The following is a 17,530-nucleotide window of genomic DNA, read 5'->3' on the forward strand; positions in this document are numbered from 1 at the left end:
AACCAAATATTTACTCAAATTAACTTTTCCTTGAATCATGTCACTAATCTTGACTCTCTGACTTCATGGGGTCAAGGTTCAACACCTTAAATGTGAATAGTTCACCAAACCAAACCATAACCAATAAATAACACTGGACTATATAGTGAACTCTTAACGGCCTCATTTCCCATCAGGGAGAATCACACACAACCAAACTTTGATGCTCACATGTCAAATGGATCGCCATAATAACACACAAGGAGGGGTTACAAGCAAGCAATGATAGCTAATTTTGATTGTAAGGACTCGATTGATATGTTGATCGACAGCAAGATAGACCAATCGGGTCATGCAAGGACGCTGCCGTTCCCTGCTTTATAGTAGGAAAACAGTGACACAAAAAACTAACGAGGATGTTTCATCAGCAAATGTGAGGTGTAAAAATGAGCTTGCACCATGTAGGAACATATTGTGTGTGGAGAAAGCCATGCAGCACATTCAGTTCAGCTTATTTGTCCTGCACTCGGTTTACTTTGTAAAACCAGAAGAACTGAGTATTTGTCATAATTCTATCTTTAATTATTTAAAATGAAGTTTGTTGAAGCGGAGCACTGAGTCCCGCTTGAATTAGCTGCTTCATTCATGCTTCACCTCCAATGGTTTATTCAACAGCTTGGCTGCCAACTGATTTGTAATGTACAATCATATTCATGCAAGTGTACAGTTCTGCTGATACCCCTCATGACATACGCTTTATATCTTGAGGCTCTTGGTAATACTGACTTTAATAAGATCAAAAGTTCACTTGTGTTTTCTGGGGGACTGTGCCGGTGCACAAAGGCTTCAATCAGATATATTCAGTGTGTTTACATGATGCACTTACAGTACGTAACCAGGTTACTCAGAGAATCATGTTATGCAGGTAATCGGAGAACATGTTTACATGGACTGTAGTAACCTAGTTACTGTAACTCCACACATGCAAGAATCAGTGTGTTTATTACATTATTAAATGTATTAAGCAAAAACTTAATGAATGTAATGTGTGGGTTTGAATATTAGCTTGTTATTATTATGGTTTACAATTTGCAATATATATTTAAATTTAAATAGAGACACATACCAATGGAAAAAAAAAATACACTCTCATGTCTTAATTTGACTACATATGCAGAATTAACGCCAGTCACACACAGAGTAAATACCTGCTTCCTTCAAGTTGAGTAAAATGTAAATGGAGACAAAAGATATATGTGCCATGATATATATATATATTTTGTCTGCATGACCTTTATTTTTTGTACATATAATCATTGTGCAACAGCTCATATTTCATGGCTGCTTATGTCTTGAGTAAAAAATGCAAGCAGCAATACAGTATATTGCAGGAGCTTCGAAAGAAATTCTGCTAATTTTTCTGAATAACAATAGAATAATAATGTACAGTCAGTTTGAGTGCTGTTTGTTTAAATAGTTAAGTTCCCACTCTTATCTGGAATCTTTGTATAGTGAAATAACTTTATAACGATGGTATTTATAATGTGTTCTTTTAGAGCACCATCTATCAGTGGGGGGTTTAAAGTTTAAAGGAGTTTCAACAATTGTAGTTTTACCTAATCTTGAGGCCTCTTCTTCCCAGGTTAAAATCTGATTTTACCACCTTTATTATTTTGGTATACTGTATATTGTGCTTTCACGATGCGTATATACATGTTGTTTAGTTAAACCACCAAAAACTAAATGCTTATAGTGAGCTGAATAGGAATATATCTGAAGCATACATATTGCTGCACAGAGTCTGGGAGAAACAGGGATGTCCTTATGGGCTCACAGCTAATTTTCTGCGGGCCCCCTTGATCAGAAGGCCAAAGATCAAATTAATACTAATGTTGCTGTTATCCAACCTTGTGCCAATTGGGTTTATGTCACGATCCAAAGGGTGTGAATGTAAGCCAATAAAGGCATTGCAAATAAACAACCATTAGATGGCAGTGTGGTGGAATACATCAGCCTGAAGGCATCACAGTGGATGGCGAGCAGAAAGACCCCATTTTAATATTTTAGGAGGTAGTGAATGTGCTGCACACATAGACAGTAAAAGAAGGCTGCCCAGCGGTAGAAAAAAAGCGCAGCTTATGCAAGAAAGGTTATTATTACAAAAGCTGTTGAAGGCGCTGTCAACATCGGTAGATCCTAAATCGGATCCGCTAGAATGGTCGACGTAGTTAGGTTTAGGCATGGGTAGTGGGGATTGGTTAGGGTTTGGGTAAGAATACCAGGGTAAACTAATCAGAGGCAGAATAAGGCAGAAAAGCGGGCCACGAGCATAGACCATCTAAGGCCACGAGGCACGTCATTTGACGTCGACACGTCTAGCGGATCCGATCTAGCATCTACCCTCCTTGGGAAAGGAGGAAGGGGTGCGTCACAGCTAGGCCGCCTCTGATTCGCTGAGCCGCGGCAAGGGGTGGGTGGAGGATGTAGGCATGCGTGAGTATGAACGTCAACTCCTTCGTGGCTTTATGAAAGGCGAAATCCTTCCCTGAGCAGAGCAGCTGTTTAAAACCCAGTTTGTTGCAGACGAGTAGCTCACTTCGGAAGAACCGGGCTAGAACACGGTCTTGTCTCTTCACCGCAGTCAGTTCGGCTTGGGTTATCCTTCAGCTTCAAGCGTAACGTTAGGCTCTCTGTATACCCCTTCCTCGTGCGCACACCGCTTCATAACACAAACCACGGGGACGAGCCAACGGACGTAACGTTAGCCAAGAAGGGAAGTGGATCCTTCTTTTCTTTCATCAGACAGGTGAGGACAAAACGTGCCATTTTTAATCCCATAAAACATTCTTAGTTTACATGTGTATGCTAAGAAGCGGGGCAGTTAAGAAACTCCTGCTCTATGCTATGGAGCTGGTAGCGGATAACGAGATTTTACGGAGCTGGACGACTTTGTGGGCCGGTGTCTGCTGATGCTGAAGTGTGACCGTGAAACACAAGGCCACAATGTGTCACTATTTACTTTCCCCATTTTTAGCACGACAAAACATTGTAAAGAAACAACAAGCTATTACTTATCTTTGGTGTTGAGACCAGACGCCTCAAGGTTTCTAGATATGATGGCTTTAACACACTAAGAGGACTAAACATGCATCACTAATTTGCATTGCCCTGTGTCATTTAATTAAATGAGACCCCATAAGGTAAGATAAAAAACTACAGCTACCAGGCAACACTGACTAACTGGGACACCAGAGCTTATTTGGTTATTAGGATTTATTTGTGTGTGTGTGTGTGTGTGTGTGTGTGTGTGTGTGTGTGTGTGTGTGTCTGTCTGTCTGTCTGTGTCAAGTCAGGTTGACTATCACAGTATCATTGTGAGATCTAAACAACTTCATATTAACCCCTGATGACAAAAAGGTAGCTTTGACTGTCTCAGCTACCAGTCTGAATTTGTAGTGAAATGTCTAGAAAGAGAAATCTCTACTGCTATTCTCAGTTTAGTCGGAGTAGTATCTATGTCACAACTTAACCTGCTTTCAAGATTGATGGAGAGCAAAAATTGTTTGAAGAGGTCAAAACTCCAGCAACATTTTTTTTTTAGTATCGCAATAAGAATAATTTATTGCCAAAGTAAGTTTTTCACTTTCATGGAATTTGCCTTGGCATGTTTGGTGCATAAAATAAACATATTTAAAAAGGGAATAAACAATAGAGCAAAGTACTGCAACAGCCAAGAACATAAATATGGAATAGAAATATTGCAATACAAAATATGTAATAGACACTATAGCAAATATGTACAATATAATTGTTTTAGGAAGGAAAAGAAGGCTGTACGGTTTGTGCAGGGTGTGCATAAATATGAATCGGGAGATGTACAGAAGATTAAAAAGTCCGGGATGTGTGCTAATTTAACATTTAGTGACTGGTGGGGGGGGGGGGTTAAGAGTCTGTCAGTGAGGGTCCCAGGACTTTTTGTCGGGAAGACTTTTGATATTCTTTAATGAAACCTCTGAACAGGGATAACTGGAAACACCTATACACATTTAAAATCAACCCACCTATTGGCTCTGTAGGCAAACTGCAGGGGTTTCAGGAGTTGGTCAGCGAGGGTTTTTAAGTGAGACAGAACAAGGCGCTCAAAAGATGTCCTAACCACAGAGGTCAGAGCAACGGGTCTGTAGTCAGGGGCTGAGGTGGGCAGTAATGAAGAGGCCCAAGCCCCTGCTGAGGTGGAGCTGGAGGGCTGGAGCTGCCTCCTGACACACCTGCTCTCTCTCCATTTATGTCCGTCTATTATAAAAAGAGTCGGAAAGCAGATAGCAAGCCTAACTTTACTTTTTAATGTTATAAAATAGGGCTGGGCAATATGGAGAAAATCAAATACCTCGATATTGATACCGCAACGATATTGTAGTGTTGACTATTGGTGCTTTCACAAAATATGTACACAATGAGATTTTTGATAAATAATCATCAGTAATGTGGATATAATGACTAAGTTGGTAACGGCAAATAATAGAACAGTTACAACAGTCTGGTAAGTTCAGGAAATTACATCACTTTACTGTAATGCAGCCTTTAAAACCAGGAAAGGCAACACTTATGCCATATTACGATATCCAAAATCTAAGACGATATCTAGTCTCATATCACGATATCGATATAATATCGATATATTGCCCAGCTCTATTATCAAACATAACTACAAATGTTCAAGTTTTATTAGTCCTATGTAGGTTAACACATGGGTCAACGGTATAATTAAATGTATGTGACGAGAGTACGGGTCAGTTCAGCAATGAACGCACTAGTTGTTGCAATAAGAGCATAGTCATATGAAAGAAAAAAATACTATAAGATGAGGGGATGACATAAATACAAATTTAGCACTAAGTATATAATTAAGATAAGTGTTTTTGAGCACCTGCAGAGTGTAAGTTGTGGCAGTACAATCAGTGTACACAACACTATTCTTGCATGCAGAGTAATTTGCGTTGCACCTGTGCCTGCAGTTTGCATAGGACTCAGGAAGGGTACATTTTCTGGTCTTGTCTTGTGGCAGGCGGGTGTGTGAGAGCAAGACTGAGGTTTGTGCCAGTCCCTCACCACCACCAGTGGTTTATTTTTTAATTCTGTCTCAGCTTGTTTGAAATCTACTTCATTTTGTACACCAAGTCAACCAGCAATATCTAATGGCAATATGGGTGCACACAATTGAGCCTTAAATATTAACTTCTGTGGAAGAGCTGAATCGTTTGAACTAGGGCTGCAACTATTGATTATTTCCATATTCGATTAATCAGTTGATTTATTTTCTCGATTTAATGTATTAGTTGTTTGGCCTATAAAATGTCATATAAAATGGTGAAAAATGTCAATTACATTTAAGTTGCTAGAATCTGACTTACCACTTTTTTTCATTAAAAATGTCTCAAATTGATTATTAAAATAGTTGATTAATTTAATAGTTGCCAATAGAGGTGTGAATCTTCACTGATCTCCCGATTTGATTCGATTACGATTATCATGTCTTCGATTTGATATCTCGATGCGTCAAAAACTGCTTCCGAAATCAGCGCCCAACGAATTGGCAACTCTCTGCTGTTAGCTCCAACTTTAGCCAGACACACTAGCACAACGTTTGTTCTAAACCACTGCTGTTAGACAGGAAAAGTGTTGTAGTGTACGCCTCTTCAGCTTCGTTACTCCACTTAGATCTTCTCCAAGCTAACTATTCTAGTGTCTCTCGATGATTCTCAGTGTTTATTTCCTCTTCTCGATTTGCAATTCTCTTCACTCTCCTCCTTGTGTCTCCGCCTAGCCGTTTTGCGTGTGTGTGTCTGTGTGTGGGTTTTGTTTGTGTGTCTGGCTGTCTGTGTGAGTGTGAGTGTGTGTGTGTGTGTGTGTGTGTGTAACGGGTTAGGCTACTGAGAATGTTATTTTTCATTTGAATGTTTATGCTGCAGCTGGAAAATTAACGAGCGACTTCAATGCGTTATAATCAATTATGGGCAGCCACTGCATCGATGCAGCATTGTCCATGTCAGCATCACAATGCATCGATTATTTGATTCATTTCAACACCTCTAGTTGAGAATCGATTAATCTTTGAAGCTCTGGTTTTAACTCTTGATTTAGATGAGACGACATAGAACTGTATTTGTCCAGAGGCAAATTGTTGTGTTGCAGTTAAAAGTACTATTTAGAATCCCGTTAAGTCACTCTTGGACCAGAGCAAAGGTCAAGAATCTGTTTTATTAGTGTGCATACGTGGAATTCCCAGTTGCTCACAATGCGCATATATGTGCTGCTCTGCCAAAACAAGCATTCAAGCATAAAAAATTGTTAGTCTAAATTAGTCTGGATCAACTCCAGGATAATCGCCGGAACATCTAACTCCGTTCTTCTTAGGAAATGACAACAAACTTTGAGCTAGCAAGCTACACGCTGACGTTACTGTATTGTGTGAACAGTTGACTTCAGCTAATATTGTATGTGGCATTTTCTTTTGCAGGGTGCAAATGTTCCACCAAAACAAGTTCCTTCCCAAGACCATTTTGCAGAGCCACCGTCTCTGCAACCGCAGATAGCACCGCCCAAGACGATTGTGATTGGTTTAAAGTAAACAACCCAGAGCGTTGTTTTTTTTCCTCCTATCCAGGAATGTACGTGTGGAGGAGCCAGACCTTACTCCACAGCGCTGTGAATATAGATCTGGCAATGCAAGACTACTTGATCATTGAATCGTCACTGGGGGAGTTTGGGAATTTTACGACCTCAGAGGTGGACCTCAGAGGTGCAGTTGTGATGTAGCCTAAAGGGAGAAGGGCTGTAGTGACAGTTGACCTCCCTAGGTGGTGCCAGTGCGGACTGTACAGGTTCTGGATGTAAAGTTGCTTCCAGTCTGTACAGAAGTTGATTATACTATGATGTGTGGATCACAATTCTGTGTGACCACAGTTGTCTGGGTGACAGGCCTTTTAGTCATTTAGACCTATGATGGATGAATATGTTTGGGGACCAGTGTGATGGTGGAACATCTGAAGCAGAAGCAGAAAGCAACGTCGCCAGCTCTTTGGAGCAGGTGTTTTGCTACTCTTTGCTGTTTCAAAGTGCTGGCATGCATCTTTAGACATCCTAAGTACAGGTTTGGTGCGTTGGTTGAGTTGATTGAAGTGTTAAGGTTGCAGTCCCCCAATCCATCCCTGCTATCATGTCACCAAAGTAATGAAGCCAGAAAAAAAATCCAGATGTTGGTAAAGATGCCACAAGGTCTGGCTGTGCTAATTTAGGAGAAGGAAGAAAATGGTTTAGAAACGAGATGGTATGTTTTTCCCTAAAACCAAACGGGGATATTGGAAAGAGTATTCCTTACTAGCTACAGATGAGGACTGTGGATCAACAGATGGTGGTGTGCTTTGTGGTTTGATTAAAATCTTCTCCCATTAGGGCTGCCCCTAGGGGACTATTTTTGCTATTGATTAGTCTGCTGATTAGTTTCTTGATTAACTGATTAATTTCTTTGTCTATAAAATGTAAGACAATAGTAAAAAAAAAAAAAAAAAAAAGGCTATTATAACTTCATAGATCCAGTGGTGGCATCTTTTAAATTCCTTATTTTAACTGACAATCTGTCCAAAACCCAAATAAATTAAATCAAGTATAATGTAAGCAGCAAATCAGGACAATTGAGAAGCTGAACCTGTGTTGGCCATTTTTGCTTGGAAAAATTACTGAAGCGATTAATTAACTATAGTTGCAGATTCATTTTCTCTTGATTGACTATTAAATTAAGCGACTAATCATTTCAGCTCTAATGTTTTAAAGGCAATTCATCACGTTTAAAAAAACAAATACAACAACTATTCACTAAAGTTCACTGCATATCTTGACCAATACATTTTCCTCAATTTCATATTTGTAGTTCACTTATCCACACTCAAGACCTTGTAGTTGAAATGGTTAACTTAAATAATGTTTGCATGAGGACTAATGGTGTGCAACCCTTTCATTTGTTTTGTTTTTTGCCTCATAAGTGTTGGTTGTATTTCAGTCAACATATAATTTACAGGGTACTGTGTGTGTGGTTCAGTACTTTACAGTACAGTCTAAAGGTACAGCTATACTGAGCAGGTGCTGTCTCCTGTTCTTAAATGAGTCAGTGTCTGTAGATGTGCAGCCATCAATCTGTTAACAGGCTGACGAATATGTTTTTCCCCATTTACTGGAAAGGTGCATAAATAGGAAGCTTATCTGCAGTTAAGTGTAGCTTGTACAGTAAACTGCAATCATCACATGTATTTTTTTTTTCCTCTTAATTCTTTATGAAGTTTCTCTTTTACACAATGAGTAAGTAATTAGCCAACTGCACAATGCTGACAATAATACCGGTAAGTAACTGTCACATTATCATTATTTGAAAACTAGTTTTTCAGCCTTTCGCAGTCTTTAGTCTGATGCTCAGTAAATGGATACAGAGGATCACCTCACAGGATGTCAGGCCAGGAACAGGCACAGTGAGGTAAACTGGGTCACAGAACTGGATTCTTGGCCCTGTTTGCTGCTGGCAGCATGTGACTTAGTCATTACCTCGAATTGCTGGGTCATGCTGTGCCTTCCCACTCTACTGTGTAAAGGGGTGTGTGGGTGGTTGCGTTGTTGGTGGTAAATAGTAAAATTTTAGCATGTGGTACTTAATAGTATACCTTGAAGTAACATTTACTTTTTGCAGATGTGTATTGGTATATTACTTTTGTTGCTAAATAAAGAAAACTTTTTACTGTTAGTGGCTACACATTGTGCCCTTCTAATCTTGAAATGGAGTAAAATGGGGATTAAATGGCCAAAGGCAGCTAAGCACACCATATGGTTGTTGCATAACAAGGACTGAACAACATAGCCCACAGTTTTAAACTGTTAAAACTGCACAAATCACTGTAACAGTATTAGAGAATAATTTATTCTCCTCCTTGTCAGGGAAATTGTTTGTGAGTGGTTACTGAGACTAGAAGTCAGGTTTTTAGGACATCTGTTCTTTGTTGAGGATGTGTCCCGTGTCAAACTTACAATAGCCCTTAATCGGCCACCCATCACAGAGGAATGTCCTCTTTGTGTGTGTGACTGTTGTATTGCAGTCACACACACAATTTTATATATTTATTGCAGTATATTGCAGATAGCTGCATTCAATGACTGTCTGTCTATGTGCAGTGTTGTCAGTGAATAAATAAGTATTCAATTGATATTTTTGTGCATTTTAAAGATTTTCTGTGGGTGTGCGTGGGATGTGTGGATGGAATTGACCAGTGGGGCCACTTATTGATTTATTGGCGATCGCAACTAATTAGACTTTGGTGCAGATTCTAGTGTTTGACTAGTAAATAATAATTTTTAATAATAATTGTAGAATTCTCTGTACCTTTCATGTCAAGTATTCAATTCACACAGTAGAATACAAAATAGGCCATGTATTTAGGCTATTTATTGAATTAACAGAAAACATGCTATATTGTAGTGTATATACAGCTATTGAGATAACGTGACCTATATCGAGATAGATATAGATTTTAGCCCTATTAAGACTGAAGTTGAATGTGACTGAAGCACATCCTCAGCTGTCTGTTAATCTACATTATATGAATGTGATAAGGGTAACATTCCCACAGAACTACTCAATTCAATATTATTTATAGTATCAAATCATAACCTATATACCTCATAACCTCAATGAGAGAGACGGTTAGGTAGGCTGTAATTAACGGCCGAGCCCTGACTCACATTGTCAGATATTTGAAAGTGATGGCAGTAATGTCACGTTATGTTAAGGAAAAACTCAGGAGCAGCACAACTCATTTCACATACATGAAGAAGATTCAGGAGACCTTTGATGGGTTACACAGAAGCATGTAATGAACACTCAATTGAGGAGAGAATTTATGCAAGCAGTACAGTTTAACCACGATGTGTTATTGTGCAGTGCCGTCCCAACTCTCTGAAGTTCCTGTCTTCCTGAAGGTGTATTTAAACTCATGCTGGAGGCGTTAAGTTTAGCTAAACCTTTTAAGGTAAACAAAGATATTGCATGTGCCTAAAACACAGATGCTAAAGCCTAGTTCAGCCTATCTCTCTCTGGTCAGTATGTTAAAGTATGGCAGGCCCACCGACCTCCAAAAGGAGACAGTCCTGAAACAAAACATTACCTTATGATGCAGCTGCCTAGATTCCCTGAATCTATGGAGGCACTCCTCTGCCTAGAAAGGTTATGTTGGACACTGACCTGAATGAGACCGGGTACCACTGTCACAACTTACATAGCATGAGTTCATAAGTTGGAAATTCCGCCCCACGCCCTACAGGGAGGAACTTGAGGCACCCATATAAAACCAGCACGCATGACTAGGGATGCACCGATTGTTAATCTAAAATTCCTCATGTTCGCATTACACGTTAAAATGTCAACATGTAACAAAATGATATATGGGGAACTACGATGATATCCACCATGTATTGTTTAAAGAGAGAGAGAGTTAAAAGAAACAAAGCTCATGTGAGTTTAAAGAGGACTTTATGGAAACGGAAGGCATGTCCAGGCGTTTTGTAACCTTTAAGTCTTTAATAACAGAATACCGAAAATAATAGGATGATACAAGGGTGTGGAAAGGAACAAAATGTTTTGTCATTTATGTGATAACTGTCTGGGGGACAAATGCCATGTTTTATTTGAATGTTAAAATCCAAGTATTGTGGAGAAGAACAGAAATAAATGTTTGCCAAAATACTTGTAAGCCACAAGTTCGTGTTTAAAGTTGTGTTGTTACAGAAAGATAATTTAAGGCTAGTACGTGGATTAGATGCCTTCTTGAGCAACGCTCTGTCCCTCTGTCCCCCATGATTCTGGCTACCTACCTTTTGTACTGATGTTTTCTTTTTGTGTTTTAGGTTGTACTCCATACCACAATGTTTGGTTTAAGCGTAAATGCATGAATCTGAAATACCAGTGTTTTAAAATAAGTATTTGACTGATACCGATGCGTTGTTGTTGTTCCCTTTTTTGTGACAGGGACACGAAGAAATATTTATTATAAAAAATGACTGTTTTAAAGTAATTTATCCCTTCATTACACTTTTTTTTTTTTTTTTAATGAGCACATATTCAATCATACAAATTTATGACCTTTTTAATATATCCTTTCACATGAAAAATAACCGCTTCAAAAGCCCTTTTAGACTGCTATACAACTAACGTTACCTACTCAATGACAATAATCTTTTGGTATCTACATAGAAGCCCAACAAAAAACATTTTGTTATCATAAATGTAAAAGCCATTACAAAAGTAATAAAATATATTATTCTTGGAGTTTAACACTGCTTTTATCAGGTTAAAATCTTTGTCAATCCACTGTGCTGTGACCAAGGTTATTATAGTTTTGCATTTTTCATTAGTTTTTATTTTCATTTTGTTTTGACTGTGTTTTCAAATTTAGTTTAGTTTAATTAGTTTTTAAAGCGGGTTTGCTAGTTTAGTTTTTATTTTTTGAAAATGCTTAGTTTTAGTTTAGTTTTTATTAGTTTTAGTCTTTTTTGTAATATGGGTTATTTGTCAGGGGCAAGATTCAAAAAGGTCAGAAAAAAGTATTGTGTAATAATAACTCAACAAAAACATCATACAATTTTATAAATATGCATTCACAATGTATTCAACAATAACACCAGTACATAAAATATACATATGATGATGAGCACAAATATGTAAACGGTCTACACAAGACGCCGCAGTAAGTGCAGAATGTGTAAGTGACGTGTGCCAGGAAAAAACCTAAATAGCCAACAGACGACATACATCAACAGCCGTTTTCAACTTTGATTTGAGTAAAGTTGCAAACTTTTTGAAGTCAATCGAGTCACACAGTTGTGTAGACATCCCAGTATCAATCCACATGTTAACCCACGCTTCCTCCCGCTTTTGGTGTTCCTGCGTATTTACTAACCAGCAGCTATCGGGTTGCCGGTGAAAGCCCTCCTGTAGTGTTCTCTGTCCTGCTGTTGTCTCTGTCATGCTGCCTGGCCCTGTATCCATACATCCATGCCCTGTACCGGGGTTAGCTTCTGTTTCGGGGAAAGGGGGCCTTGTGTTCTCCTTTACCTTGTTAAGGTAAGCTAGGTTAGCTTCCTTGTGCACGCTTTTCAAATGTACTTTCAAATTTATTATTTCCCTGTAATAAATTGTCCACATATTTTACCACCTTCCACTGCCAGGCACTTTTATCTGACGCAGTCATAATCAAATAGGACTCATGATGCCAGGTGAGAGGCACGGACTATGTTGTGTTCAATTTAACATGGAATGTCAGAATTTCTGGGTTCCTAGTCGGAAACTATACATGTCTACGTCACAGACTGAATAAAACAGGTCTGTGGTCGGAAATGTCAACTCTGAAAGGTAACGTTATTTGCTTTGTGAAAGACATTGACAAAGACGAAAACTAAGGACATTGACTCGATTATTTTAGTTAGTTTTGCAAACAGACATTACAGTTTTAGTTAGTTTATCGTTTTTTTTGTAATGCCTCGTTTTTATTTTTATTTCAGTTAACGACAATGTTTTGTCCCACCTAGTTTTCGTTATTCCGTTCGTTTTCATTAACGATTATGACCTTGGCTGTGACAGTGGCTAAGCATTGTAGATTTCAGGGAGACAGACATCAGCAAAATGACGACGACTGGGCTGTGTATAGGCTTTGAAACAGCTGGTCATCGATTGCAATGAACTCCATCCCCTTTTTACTAATCCCTTTAGCTTTGGCGCTTTCCATGGGGGAATTTTCTCCCTTTCTCAAATGCTGTGGTTATCAAGGACTGAGTCTTGCTGGTGGCAGTATATGTCGCTGATCTTTGTCCGACATGATGAAATTCTCCCACACGGCTGACATTTTCTTTTACTGTTAACAAACCACACGTGCGCCCAAGACCCTTTGACCTTTTGCGTCATGTCATGCCAGCGGCGTGTCCAGTCAGTGGATTCTTCTCAAACCAGATTTTGTGCCTCACTTACAGACAGTGTCAGAGGCAGTCAGTTTTGAAAATACTGGAACTGAGCAATAACCGATATTGTAAGTTTCATAAAAATGTAATCGGCAGCATGATAGATGATGGATGGACTGGTAGAAGCAGACTAAATAGCATTTTTAATTGACTTACCTACTGTATTCTGTCCATTGGAAGTCTATGTTTATATCCACACTAAAAATCACACTAAGTCGAGTGATTTATAAAACGCTGTTTACCTGTTAAAACCGTTAGAGCCACAATAGTGTTTCCAGGTTGTTTTTGTAAAGATTAATGTAAATGTTCTGTACAGGTTCGGGTATGTTTTATCTGCATTTTTGTCTTTATTGGACAGGTGATAATATAGAGGCATCAGGCTTAAGTGGATGCTCTCAACGTTTTACATGAAATACCACAATGTGAAACAACCACTAAGTCAAATAGTAAAAACTCCCCACTGCCACTTCCTCGCCTGGTCTGATCAATTATCCAAAACCCAAAGATAATCAATTTAAAGTGATGTAAAGCAGAATATGCATTAAATCCTTGCTGGTCCCTTTTATTGTACAGATTGATAATGTGTGCAATAATGTGAACTTTGTGTGCAACCATAGCTGAAAATCTTGTTCTAGACCTCCATCTGATCTCTATCTTCTCCTGGCTGGTATCAGGTCTGCATGTGAGGAGCCTCACCCAGTGATGCATATATATATGTCTTATCTCTCTGAGCCTTATTTGTTTGTTCTGTTCCCTGTTCTGCCAACACACTTCAGACAAACCAGAAAATGTCCTCTACATTGTGTGTGTTTGGGTGGTTGTGATGATTCTGCTACAGAGTTTGGGGTGTTTTGAAAGTATGGTGAAATTATGCTTTTGGAGCTGAAACAATGAATTAGTTGATTGACATAAAATGAATCTGCAACTATTTTGATGATCGATTTAATTTTTTTGAAGTATTTTTTTTTTTTTTGTAGCTTCTCAAATGTGAATATTTGTAGAGCTGCAACGATTAATCGATTAGTTGTCAACTTTTAAATTAATCGCCAACTATTTTGATTAGCGATTATTTGGTTTGAGTAATTTTTAAGACAAAAGTACAAATTCTTTGATTCCAGCTTCTTAAATGTGAATATTTTCTAGTTTCTTCTCTCCTCTGTGACAGTAAACTGAATATCTTTGAGCTGTGGACAAAACAAGACATTTGAGGACATCATCTTGGGCGTTTGGGAAACACTGATCCACATTTTTCACTATTTTCTGACATTTTAGCGACCGAACAACTAATCAATTAATCGAGAAAATAATCAACAGATTAATCGACTATGAAAATAATCGTTAGTTGCAGCCCTAAATATTTGATAGTTTTCTTAGTCTTTTATCATATCATAATGATAAAAAAACTATGGGTTATGGACTGGTCGAACAAAATAAGGGAGGTGGTTATGTCTAACATTTGAGTAATTGGTAATGAATATAAAATATTTATATTTTCGGCCAGAACCCAAACAGACTCGCTGTATTTAGAGCTAAAATGATAAATCAATTAATTCTTTAGCCAATTGCCATAAAGTGAATCGAATTAACTATTTTGATAATCGATTTAATTGTTTGTCATTTTCTACAATGTCAAACGTTTTCTGGTTGCAGCCAGTCCAATGTGAGTATTAACTTTTCTCTGTTTTATATCATTGTAAACTGATTATTTTTGGGTTTATGGACTGTTGGTTAGACAAATCAAGACATTTGATAAACATTTTTTAATAGTTTGACATTTTATAGATGAAACAATTGGTCTATATAATCGTTATTTGCAGCCCTAGCAGTAAAAAATCTACATGAACTGAAGTTATACATCTCTTTTGCAGACAGCCTGTAACTTAATGTAACCGTTCGTAACTGCTTTAACATCTAAGGTTTTTAGCTGATCATTATGAAACCGTTATGGGGCTGAATGAAGGTAATCTGTCTCCACAGTTACTGTACAAGCAAATAGAACTGGTTGCCACGCTGGGAGCAACAGCAGGAGTCTGAAGTAGGCTTAAAGGATTTCATCAACTTCAAGCAACAATGGATGCCTTTTAGTCTTAAGTATCCCCTCTGGACTTGATGAAAAATGCCTGAGGTTGTGGATATAAGAAAAGTGTACAGTTACAGTACACGCCTTTTGTCTGAGAACAAATGTGGGAAACTACAGTATGCTGTATATATTTTTTTAAAGTTTTATCTAACCTTCAACGCCCATTCATGTGCTGCTGATAGCATGCTGTGTGGGTGTAGGTTTAACTTTTGAGAAAGGGTTGGAAATACATTTAAAGGCTGCGCATCTCTATTTCCCTGATCTAGATGTAACAGTCTTCCCTGCTGCTTTGGTTTCTTAAACTGTCAGACAAATGATTTAAGAAAAAGTCTTCCGCATAAGTCTAGTTCATTTTTATCTCAATGTTGGCCACATTTCCTGTACTGTAATGAAAGTATAACATATTAGTTGAACCTTTTGTACAGTTATATCTAGGGCTGGGCATCGTTCAAAATCTTTCGATCCGGTGCCAATTTCGATACCTCAGTTTCGATGCCGGTTCCTTAACGATACTTTTTTCGATACCTTATGTTTTTAAAATCCATTTCAACATCAACAAAAATACATTAAACATGAAACTTTTTGGTAAAAAAAAAGTTACCAAAAATTCTGGTAACACTGCTCACTCAGAGTAACATTAATGAAACTGGTTGTGCTTTTGGATAGGGGTGAGCCAGTCAGATACTCAGGATTGGTATCAATCCGAACTTTAAAAATTAACAAAAAAAGAGAAACCTTTTTGCCACAACATGAACATATTATAAATAATAAATAAATAAATGACATTGTGTACAGGCTAATATGCAACTAACTAAAATGCAAAGGAATGTAAAGAACAAAGACTTTTTAGTGCAAACTGCATAATGACACAAACTTTTTTTTTAAGATCAACTGAGCAGCTCAATGGCAGAGATCATTGAGGCAAAACAGTGGTAGATTAGAAATAGAATGAATGTAACTATAAATTCCAAGCAAGGGAATGTAGATAAAAATGAATGTTTAATGTTAAAAACCCTATTTAAACTATTGAAAGACGGCACTGATGCAAGCTTGTTTTAGCCTTATAGCAACCCCATTCTACCACTTTTTGATCAACACAAGTAAAGACAAATATTTCACAGATAAGGTGTACGTAATGTAATAAACAGTAGACGGAAACATTCAGTTGATGTGATGTAATCGAGTTGCAAAACTAGAACGTTTGCACATGCTTATTTGTCTACTGGTTGCATAACTCAGCAAGTCAATTATAATGTGGTCTTTCCTGTTACTTGTGTAAAGGATGTCTTGCTAGGAGCGTTGGTTGTTTCTGGTAAATATTGGTTATTTCGTCTGCCACCATAATTCCACTTGACTTGGGGGAAAAAATGGTCATTACTTGTCTTAATAAGTAATTGGGTGACATGAAGAGCCAGGTGTCTGTAGGATTATGTTCCAACCACAAACCTCAGCAGGTGATTGCATTATCTAGTTCCTCTTTTATTTATTTTTTTATTTTACTTTATTTATTTATTAATTTTTTTTAAAGGAGTGCTGATGGTTTAAACCCAAATTAGATAAAGCAGAGTCATGAAGTGCCGCCCCTGCTGTTAGTCAAAGTTTATTAATAGGGGCTTTCCGACCGGAGGGATTTTTGCAGTTCTTAGAACTAAACGTTCCTAGAACACTTTTTTTCGTCGTGTTCCGACAGGAAAAATTTGGGGATTTTTAAGTTCCTCTGGCTGCAGTAGCGTACTTTTTTAGCTCCTACTTCAGAGCACGGTCTTTTCCCTTTTCCTAGGTGTACTTGATTGGTCGAACTTATAAGTCACGCCCACTGCCAACTCGGAACTTGCAGACAGAACAACGGGACATTTTTAACAATTTTCACTATTTTATTCATCATTAAATTCACTTCTGACAACGTTTTAGGCGAGAAAATAACTGGTTAGATTTCGAATATAGGCAGTCTTGCGAAAATTTATGCCGAACTGACAATTTGCTTCAAAGTTAGGGTTAGTTGAGAACCTCCATCAAGTGAGGCGACAGCCAGCAAGCGCCTGCCCCGGCTTCTAGCTCGTCGCTCGGCCAGTCATGCTCAGACACCTCGCTGTAAGCTGGAGGTCTCTCAGACCGCTCTCGTAAATAAGAGGCTTTTATTTCACCGTTGACGGTTCGTTTGTTTAAATATCACAACACGTGTCCATCATAAGATTAAGGGGAACCTGTGGTTAACTGTCTTTTCGGAGTTAAACTCCACAAGCGTGTCCTGCGGCTCGCCGGCCGTCACACACACACACACACACACACGTCCACAGAGCAGCTGGCAGAGGCGGGTAATAAAGCCCCGTCTGTGTTGAGCAAAACATTACGTGAATTACTACAAGAATGGACATGCATTTAATATAGGAAAAGTGCACAAGTATAAGCATCATTTGTTGTTGT

The 17,530-nt window shown here is 38.3% G+C and overlaps 1 protein-coding gene across 1 annotated transcript in view; it reads left to right on the top strand.

Moving 5' to 3' along the window:
- Positions 1-2,244: 2,244 nt before the first annotated feature.
- The window catches only part of slc23a2 (solute carrier family 23 member 2), a 53,746-nt gene continuing 38,460 nt past the window's right edge, over positions 2,245-17,530 (top strand). The window contains exon 1 of the mRNA XM_078251090.1: positions 2,245-2,785. The gene's annotated coding sequence lies outside the window, so the exon portion shown is untranslated. The remainder of the gene's footprint in view (positions 2,786-17,530) is intronic.

Source organism: Sander vitreus, chromosome 5 (assembly GCF_031162955.1).
Source record: "Sander vitreus isolate 19-12246 chromosome 5, sanVit1, whole genome shotgun sequence".
NCBI classification, from domain to species: Eukaryota; Metazoa; Chordata; class Actinopteri; order Perciformes; family Percidae; genus Sander; species Sander vitreus.